The sequence below is a fragment of the Sturnira hondurensis genome, unplaced genomic scaffold (assembly GCF_014824575.4).
Source record: "Sturnira hondurensis isolate 20B ecotype Veracruz unplaced genomic scaffold, ASM1482457v3 Scaffold0023451, whole genome shotgun sequence".
Taxonomy (NCBI): Eukaryota; Metazoa; Chordata; class Mammalia; order Chiroptera; family Phyllostomidae; genus Sturnira; species Sturnira hondurensis.
Genome location: NW_028096082.1, coordinates 1,237,698 through 1,247,294, shown reverse-complemented (window position 1 = coordinate 1,247,294; position 9,597 = coordinate 1,237,698). Strand labels below are relative to the sequence as shown.

The following is a 9,597-nucleotide window of genomic DNA, read 5'->3' as shown; positions in this document are numbered from 1 at the left end:
AAATCTATCCTTAAATAATTCTTGAAGAATCTTGTATAAACAGAAAGGAAATTGCAACATAAGGCTAAGAACTGCAAGAACAACAACAACAAAAAAGAAAACATAAAAATATTCCTCAGTCAAAAATGAGGAATATACTAACTGAAATTAAGACTATATTATAGGGAATCAACAGTGGAGTAGATGAAGCAGAGGATCAAATCAGATATTTGGAAGATAAGACACCAGAAACATACAATCGGAACAGCAAAGAGAAGAAAGAATCCAAAAAAATTAAGCGAGTATAAGAAGCCTCTGGGACAATTTCAAGTGTACCAACATTTGCATCATGAGGTTGCCAGAAGGAGAAGAGAGAGAAAAGAATTGAAAACCCATATTTAAAAAAAAAGACAGAAAATCTGCCTGACCTGTTGAAGGAAAGCAGACATACAATACCAGGGAGCACAGAGAGTCCCAAACAAGTTGAGCCCAATGAGGTCCACGCCAAGACACATCATAATTAAAATGGCAAAGATTAAAGACAGAAAGACCGAGTCTTAAAAGCAGCAAGAGAAAACAGTTATCTACAAGGGAGTTCCCATAAGACTCAGCTGATTTCTCAACAGAAACTTTGCAGGTGGGACTGGCAAGAAATATCTGAAGTTATGAAAAGCAAGGGCCTACAACCAAGATTCCTTTACCCAGCAGTGCTACCATTTAGAATCTAAAGACATCTGATAAAGACCTTTCCAAACAAAAAAAAAGCTGAAGGAGCTCATCATCACCAAACCAGTATTACAAGAAACCTTAAAAGGTCCTCCTTAAGATGGGAGGAGAGTTGGGTGCATGGGTGAAGAGGTGATGGGATTGCAGAGTACAAACTAGCTGTTAAAGAATAGTCATAGGGTCCACATGTCTTTGAGACCTCTCAACTGTGGCAGTCTCCCCTCCTAGCCATGGAAGAGCATATTCTTGTTTACTGCAAAGTTTTCACCATTTAATTGATATCAGATTCTGACTTGCACAAGTAACATTCTTCACCGTAAAAAAGAAAAAGAATAGTCATGGGGATGTAAAGTGCAGCACAGAGAATATAGTCAATAATATTGTAATAACTATGCATGGTGTCAGATGGGTACTAAATTTATCAGGATGATAACTTAGTAAGATATATAATGACTAATCACTGGGCTATACACCTGAAAACTATTATAATATTGTATGTCAACTGTAATTAAAAATATTTAAAGTCAAGAAAAGAACTACAACAACAAATAAGAATATCAGCATGGGTAAAAAGAAGAGCAAGTATAAATATAATTTTAACAAAATTATTAAATCGTATCTGATAATTAAATCAAGGATTATAACACCTTCTAGTGCATAATATGTAAACAAAATTTTTAAGAAAAACATGTTATTTTTTAAAATTTAACCAAAGAATAGTTGTATTCCTAAATACTAATTAATGTAACATAATCCTGGCTTTCCAGATGAAAGAAATAAAGTATTTTCAGGTTAAATTTTGGGGTGGGATTGAACTTTAAAGTCTCTTTATAATAATAAATAGTTTTATGTATTTTTAACTACAGTTCCTCAGTTTTTCAAAGAAAGTCAGTAGTGGTTTCACTTTGTATCTGATAATGTTACATCCCTGTAAATCTTGGCCAGTGCCAGTTGCTAGTACCTCATTTGCACATTACATCTGCATACTAAAATTTTTTTCTCCTCAAAGAGCTTTTCTTTCCCTGAAGATTTTAGAAACAATAAAAAGGAATGCAGAAGGAGAATTAGCTTGCTACCTCCTGCCTCAATCTGTTTTCAGGGGTTTTTTTAAGTCCTTCTCAGTTTCCTTCTCCCTCGAGTTGTTAAAATGGTTTAATGTTCTTTCAAGTGTATAAGTCCTGGACTCTCATCTAGGTCCTAAACACTTTGATAAGAATCTTTAGTTCTGTGTCACCATAGCACCTGCTGTTTATATCCAGGAAGCGCACTGATTTTATATATATATATATTGGTTTTTTTACTGAGACAGTCTATCAGCTCCTGCAATTGCTTTTTCTTTAGCTGGCAGTCTAATCAAAAGGGGAGTAGTATGCCAGAAATGATTCCTCGGAAAAGACATAAAAAATTCTCTAACTCTGTTTTTTATGAAGTATTGGGTAAGTGTCCTGAAATTTAATATTCCTTATGCTATTTAAAACCTTTGCAATGACTTGGATGAAATATTGAAGTATTTTTCTTTTTAAAAATCATGTATTTTTATTCAAGCACAATTGTCTGCATTTACCTACTCCCCCCTATCACTGCCCACTAATCCATCCATCCCCACCTCTCTCACCTGATTCCACCCCAGGTTGGTTTTATCCATGTATCCTTCATAGTTGTTCCTAAAAACTCTTTCCCCTTCCTCCCCCATTATCCCCTCCCACTTCCCCTCTGGTTACTGTCCCTTTGTTCTTAATTTCAATGTCTCTGGTTATAGTTTGCTTGCTTGCTTATCTGATTGATTAGGTTCCCCTGAAAGTTGAGATCGTACCATGTTGTTCCTACACAACCTGGCTTATTTCATTTAGCATAATGCTTTCCAGTTCCAACCTGGCTGTGGCAAAGGTTATAAGCTCCTTCTTTCTTTCTGCTGTGTAGTATGCTATTGTGTAAATGGACCATACTTTTTGGACCCATTCATTTACTGATAGACACTTAGATTGCTTCCAACATTGCCTATTTTAAATGGCTCTGCTACAAACATGGGGGTACATAGGTTCTTTTGGATTAGTGTTTCAGGGTTCTTAGGATATAACCCAGTGGAGTTGCTGGGTCAAAAGGCAGTTCCATTTTTAGTTTTCTGAGGAAATTCCATACTATTTTCCATACTGGCTGCACCAGTCTGCAATCCCACCAACATGGAACTAGGGCTCCATTTTCTGGACATCCATCCCTACAATTGTTGTTTGTTGCTTTGTTTATGATGACCATTCTGACCAATATGAGGTGATATCTCAATGTGGTTTTAATTTGCATTTCCCTGTGGGCTAGCGATGCTGAACATCATTTCATATTTATGTGGGCCCTTAGTAAGTCCTCCTGGGGAAGTGTCAGTTCAAGTCCTTTGCCCATTTTTTAATTGGGTTGCTTGCCTTCTTAGAGTGGAGTCATGTGAGTTTTTTATATATTTTGGAGATCAAAACCTTGTCTAAGGTACCACTGACAAATATGTTTCCTCATATGGTTGGTTCTTTTTGTATTTTAATACTGTTTTCTTTAGCTGTGTAGAAGATTCTTATTTTGTTGAGATCCCATTTGTTTATTATTCCCTTTATGTACCTTGTTCTAGGAAACATATCAGTGAATATATTGCTGCATGGAATAACAAAGATTGTCCTGCTGATGTTCTATGGTAAGAATTTATGGTGTAATGACTTATATTTAAGTATTTTATCCACCTTGAATTTATTTTTGTTTATGTTGCAAGTTTGTGATCAAGTTTCATTTTTTTTTCATGTAGCTGTCCACATTTCACACCACCATTTGTTGAAGAGGCTCTTTTTACTCCATTTTATGCTTTTTCCCTCTTTGTCAAGTAAATTGAGCATAGACATTTGGGTTTCTTTCTGGGCTATTAATTTAGTTTCATTGGTCTATGTGTCTAATCTTATGTCAGTACCAGGCTGTTTTGATTACAGTGGCCTTGTAACACAGTTTAATATCAGGTATTGTGATCCCTCCTCCTTTGTTCTTCTTTCTCAAAATTGCTGCAGCTATACAAGGTTGTTTATGGTTCTATATACATTTTTGAAGTGTGTGTTCTATGTCTGTGAAATATGCCATTGCTACATTAATAGGTATTGCATTGTATTTATAAATTGCTTTGGGTAGTATGGACATTTTGATTATTTTAATTCTTCTAGTCTATGAACATGATATATTTTTCCATTTCTTTCTGTCTTCCTTGATTTCCTTCTTCAGTGTTGTGTAGTTTTCTGAGAACATGACTTTTACCTCCTTAGTTAAGTTTATTCCTAGGTGTTTTATTTTTCTTGTTGCTATATCAAATGGGATTTATTTCCTAACTTCTGTTTCTGATGTTTCATTGTTGGTATACAAAAATGCCTTTGATTCCTTTTTTTAATTTTATTTTTTACTTAATTATTTTTCAAGTACAGTTTTGTGTCCATTAATCCCATCCCATTCACCACCCTCGTGCCCCCAACTCCATCACATTTTCACCCATCTTAGTTGTTGTTCATGTATCCTTTATATATGTTCCTCTAAATCCCTCCCCTATTTCCCATGAAATTCCCTCCCCTCTCCTCTCTGGTCACTGTCCCCCTGTTCTCTATTTCAGTGTCTTTGGTTATATGTTCCTTGCTTGATTGTTTTGTTGTTTAGGTTCCTGTTAAAGGTGAGATAATATGGTATTTGTCCTTCAACGCCTGGCTTATGTCACTCAGCATAATGCTTTCCAGTTCCATCCATGCTATTGCAAAAGGTAGGAGCTCCTTCTTTCTCTCTGCTGCATAGATTCCATTGTGTATATGTACCATAGTTTTTTTTTATTTAACTCTTGTTCAAGTACAGTTTTCTTTCTTGTATTCCCAGCCCTGCCCACCCCCAATGCTCCCCACCTCCCTCCCATCTCTGCTCCCCACCTTAGTTATTGTCCATGTGCCCCTTATACTTATTCATGTGAGTCCTTCCCCTTTTCCCCTGTGATTCTCTCCCCTCTCCCCTCTGGACCCTGTCAGCACATTCTGTATTTCAGTGTCTTTGGTTACATTTTTACTGTTTGTTTCTTTTGTTGTTTAGATTCCTGTTAACGGTGATATCATATGGTATTTGTCTTTCACTGCCTGGCTTATTTCGCTCAGCATAATGCTTTCCAGGTTCATCCATGATGTTGCAAAGGGTAGGAGCTCCTTCTTCCTTTCTGCAGCATAGAATTCCATTGTGTATACGTACCATAGTTTTTTGATCCAGTCATCGTCCGATGGGCATTTAGGTTGCTTCCAACTCTTGGCTATTGTAAATTGTGCCGCTATGAACATCCGGGTGCATAGGTAATATTGGATTGGTGTTTCAGGGTTCGTAGGATATACTCCTAAGAGTGGAATTGCTGGGTCAAAAGGCACATCCATTTTTAGTTTTCTTAGAAAATTCCATACTGCTTTCCATGGTGGTTGTACCAGTCTGCAATCACACCAACAGTGAACTAGAGTCACCTTTTCCCCACAACCTCTCCAACACTTGCACTTTCTTTCTTTGTTCATGGTAGCCATTCTGACTGGTGTTAAGTGGTATCTCATTGCGGTTTTGATTTGCATCTCTCTGATAGCTAGTGATATCGAGCATCTTTTCATGTGTCTCTGGATCCTCTGTATGTCTTCCTTGGCGAAGTGTCTGTTCAAGTCCTTTGCCCATTTTTTAATTGGGTTGCTCGTATTCTTTGAGTAGAATCGTGTGTGTTCTTTGTATATTTTGGAGATTAAACCTTTGTCTGAGGTGTCATTGGCAAATAAGTTTCCCCAAACTGTTGCTTCTCTTTTTATCTTGATACTGTTTTCCTTGGCCATGCAGAAGCTTTTAAGTTTGATGAGATCCAATTCATTTATTCTTTCCGTTTTGTCCCTTGTTTTAGGGGACGTATCAGTAAAAATATTGCTGAGTGGAATATCTGAGATTTTCCTGCCAATGTTCTCCTCTAGGGATTTAATGGTTTCCCGGCTTATATTTAAGTCTTTTATCCACCTTGAATTTATTTTGGTGTATGGTGTAAGTTGGTGCTCGAGTTTCATTTTTTTTTTGCATGTGACTGTCCAGTTCTCCCAACACCATTTGTTGAAGAGGCTATCTTTACTCTATTTTATGTTACTGCCGCTTTTGTCGAACATTAATTGACTGTAGAGATTTGGGTTTATTTCTGGACTCTCTCTTCTATTCCATTGGTCTATGTGTCTGTTTTTAGGCCAGTACCAGCCTGTTTTGATTACAGTGGCCTTGTAATATAGTTCGATATCAGGTATTGTAATCCCTCCTACTTTGTTCTTCTTTCTCAAAATTGCAGCTGCTATTGGTGGTCTTTTGTGGTTGCATATAAATTTTTGCAGTGTTTGTTCTATGTCTGTGAAATATGCCATTGGCACTTTAACAGGTATTGCATTGAATCTGTAAATTGCTGTGGGTACTATGAACATTTTGATGATGTTAATTCTTCCAATACATGAACACGGTATATGTTTCCATCTGTTTGTGTCTTCCTTGATTTCTGTCTTCCGTGTTGTGTAGTTTTCTGCATACAGGTCTTTAACCTCCTTGGTTAGGTTTATTCCCAGATATTTTATTTTTGTTTTTGCTATATTGAATGGGATTTTTTTCTTGATTTGTGCCTCTGCTGTTTCATTGTTAGTATACAAAAATGCCTTTGGTTTCTGGATATTGACTTTGTATCCCGCTCTTTTGCCAAATTCATCTATTAGTTCGAGCAGTTTTTGGTAGAGGCTATAAGATTTTCCATGTACACTATCATGTCATCTGCAAACAATGACAGTTTTGTTTCCTCCTTTCCGATTTGGATGCCTTTTATTTCCTTTTCTTCTCTGATTGCAGTGGCTAGAACTTCCAATACTATATTGAATAGAAGTGGTGAAAGTGGACAACCTTGTCTTCTTCCCAATCTTAGTGGAAAAGCTTTTAGTTTTTGTCCATTGAGTATGATGTTGGCTGTAGGTCTTTCATATATGGCCTTTATTATACTGAGGAATGCTCCCTCTATTCCCACTTTGCTGAGTACCTTTATCATAAATGGGTGTTGTACCTTATCAAAAACTTTTTCCCCATCTATTGATATGACCATGTGGTTTTTGTCTTTGCTTTTGTTTATCTGGAGTATTACATTTACTGATTTATGAATATTGAACCATCTTTGCATCCCTGGGATGAATCCCACTTGGTCATGGTGCATGATCTTTTTGATGTATTGTTGGATGCGATTTGGTAATATTTTATTGAGGATTTTAGCATGTATGTTCATCAGTGATATTGCCCTGAAGTTTTCTTTTTTGTTGTGTCTCTATCTGGTTTTGGAATTAGGATGATGCTGGCTTCATAAAAAGAGTTGGGATTTTTCCCTCCTTTTGGATTTTTTGAAATAGTCTGCGAAGAATCGGTGTTAGTTCTTCCTTAAAAGCTTTGTAGAATTCTCCTGTGAAGCCATCTGGTCCAGGGCTTTTATGCGATGGGAGTTTTTTTATTACTTCTTCAATTTCATCTACTGTTATTGGCCTGTTCAGGTTTTCTGCTTCTTTTTCATTGAGTTTTGGAAGATTATATATTTCTAGAAATTTGTCCATTTCATCTAGGTTTTCAAATTTCTTGGCATTCAGCTCTGCATAGTAATTCCTTACAATCCCTTCTATTTCTGTGGTATCAGTTGTGATCTCTCCTCTTTCATTTCTCATTGTGTTTATTTGGGTCCTCTCTTTTTTTTTCTTTTTTTAAAACATTTTATTTATTTATCTTTAGAGGGGAAGGGAAGGAGAGAGGAAGGAATCATCAATGTATGGTTGCTTCTCGTGCATCCCCTGCAGGGAACTGACCCCTGGTGGAAACTGGCCTGCAACCCAAGCATGTGCCCTGACTGGGAATTGAACCGCGATTGTCTGGTTCGCAGGCCCTCGCACAATCCACTGAGCTACACCAGCCAGGGTCTTTCTTTTTTTTTCTTGATGAGCCTACTTAAAGGTATATCTATTTTGTTATCTTTTCAAAAAAACAACTCCTGGATTCATTGATCCTTAGAATTGCGCTTTTAGTCTCTATGTCACTTAATTCTGCTCTGATCTTGGTTATTTCCTTCCTTCTACTTGCTTTGGGCTGTCTCTGTTGTTGTTCCTCAAGTTCTTGGAGGCGTCGGGTTAGGTTGTTTGTTTGAAATGTTTCGATTTTCTTTAGGTAAGCCTGTATCGCTATGAACTTCCCTCTCAGGACTGCCTTCATTGTGTCCCATAAGTTTTGGATTGTTGTGAATTCATTTTCATTTGTTTCCAGAAACTTTTTTATTTCTTCCCTGATTTCCATCTTGACCCATTCATTGTTGAATAGCATACCATTCAGTCTCCATGATTTTGGGTGTTTTTGTTTTTTTCCTGTGGGGTTGGTTTCCAATTTTAGTCCCTTGTGATCAGAGAAAATGCTTGGTATGATTTCTATTTTCCTAAATTTGTTGAGTCTCATTTTGTGTCCTATCATGTGATCTATCTTGGAAAATATTCCATGTGGGTTTGTAAAGAATGTGTATTTAGCTTCTTTAGGATGAAGGGCTATTGATATATATATCAATGAGGTCCATTTCATCTAGGTTGTCATTTAATGCTGCAATATCATTTTTGATATTTTCTTTGGAAGATCTGTCCATTTTTGACACTGGGGTGTTAAAATCCCCTACTATAATTGTGATATTGTCAATGTCATTTTTGAGGTCCTCTAGGATTTTCTTTATATATTTGGGTGTTCCTGTGTTGGGTGCATATATACTTATGATGTTAATATCTTCTTGGTGGAATATTCCCTTGAGGAATATGAAGTGACCTTCTGGGTCTCTCTTTATGGCCCTTTTTTGAACTCTATTTTGTCTGATATGGGAATTGCTACCCCAGCTTTTTTTTTCTTGTCCATTTGCTTGGAAAATTTGTTTCCAGCCATTCACTTTTAGTCTGTGATGGTCTTTTGACCTAAGGTGGGTCTCTTCTAGGCAGCATATGTGTGGGTCATGGTTTTTTATACATTCAGCTATTCTGTGTCTTTTAATTGGTGCATTTAATCCATTTACATTTAAGGTTATTATTGAAAGGTACTTATGCATTGCCATTTATGTACCTGTGTTCCTCTCCGCCTCTTTCTTTTCCTTCCTTTCCTTAAAGCAGCCCTTTTAGTAATTCTTGTAGAGCTGGTTTGGTGGAAGCATATTCTTTTAGACTTCTTTTGTTTTGGAAGCTCTTTATTTGTCCTTCTATCTTGATTGAGAGCCTTGCTCGGTACAGTAGCCTTTGTTGTAGGCCTCTGTTTCTCATTACTTGGAATATTTCTTGCCATTCTCTTCTTGCTTGGAATGTTTCCATTGACACGTCAGTAGCCAACCTTATTGGGACCCCCTTGTATGTCACTTCCTTTTTCTCCTTTGCTGCCTTTAGGATTCTCTCTTTGTCTCGGAATTTTGCCATTTTAATGATGATGTGTCTTGCAGTAGGCCTCTTTGGGTTCCACCTGCTGGGGACTCTCTGGGATTCCTGGATCCTTGCGACTTTATCTCTCCTCAACTTAGAAAAATTTTCTATTATTACTCTTTCAAGTAGGTTTTGTAGCCCTTGTTCCTCGTCCTCTCCTTCTGGTATTCCTATTATTCAGATATTATTACGTTTCATGTTATCTTGCATTTCTCTTAAATTCTCTTCATTTTTTCTGATTCTCTTTTCCCTTACTTGTTCTTTCTGGGAAATTTTTTCTATCATGTCTTCAATCTCACTTATGCGATCTTCTGCCATATCGATTCTATTCTTCATACCTTCTACTGTGTTCTTCAGTTCAGAAATTATATTCTTCATTTTCTCTTGGCCTTTACTG

The 9,597-nt window shown here is 36.9% G+C and overlaps 1 non-coding gene across 1 annotated transcript; it reads left to right on the top strand.

Annotated features, from left to right (window-relative positions):
• The first annotated feature begins 885 nt into the window (after positions 1-885).
• LOC118981064 (small nucleolar RNA SNORA24) lies at positions 886-1,015 on the top strand. Its single transcript, XR_005065264.1, has one exon. It is a non-coding gene; the product is annotated as a small nucleolar RNA SNORA24 (small nucleolar RNA).
• Positions 1,016-9,597: the final 8,582 nt, after the last annotated feature.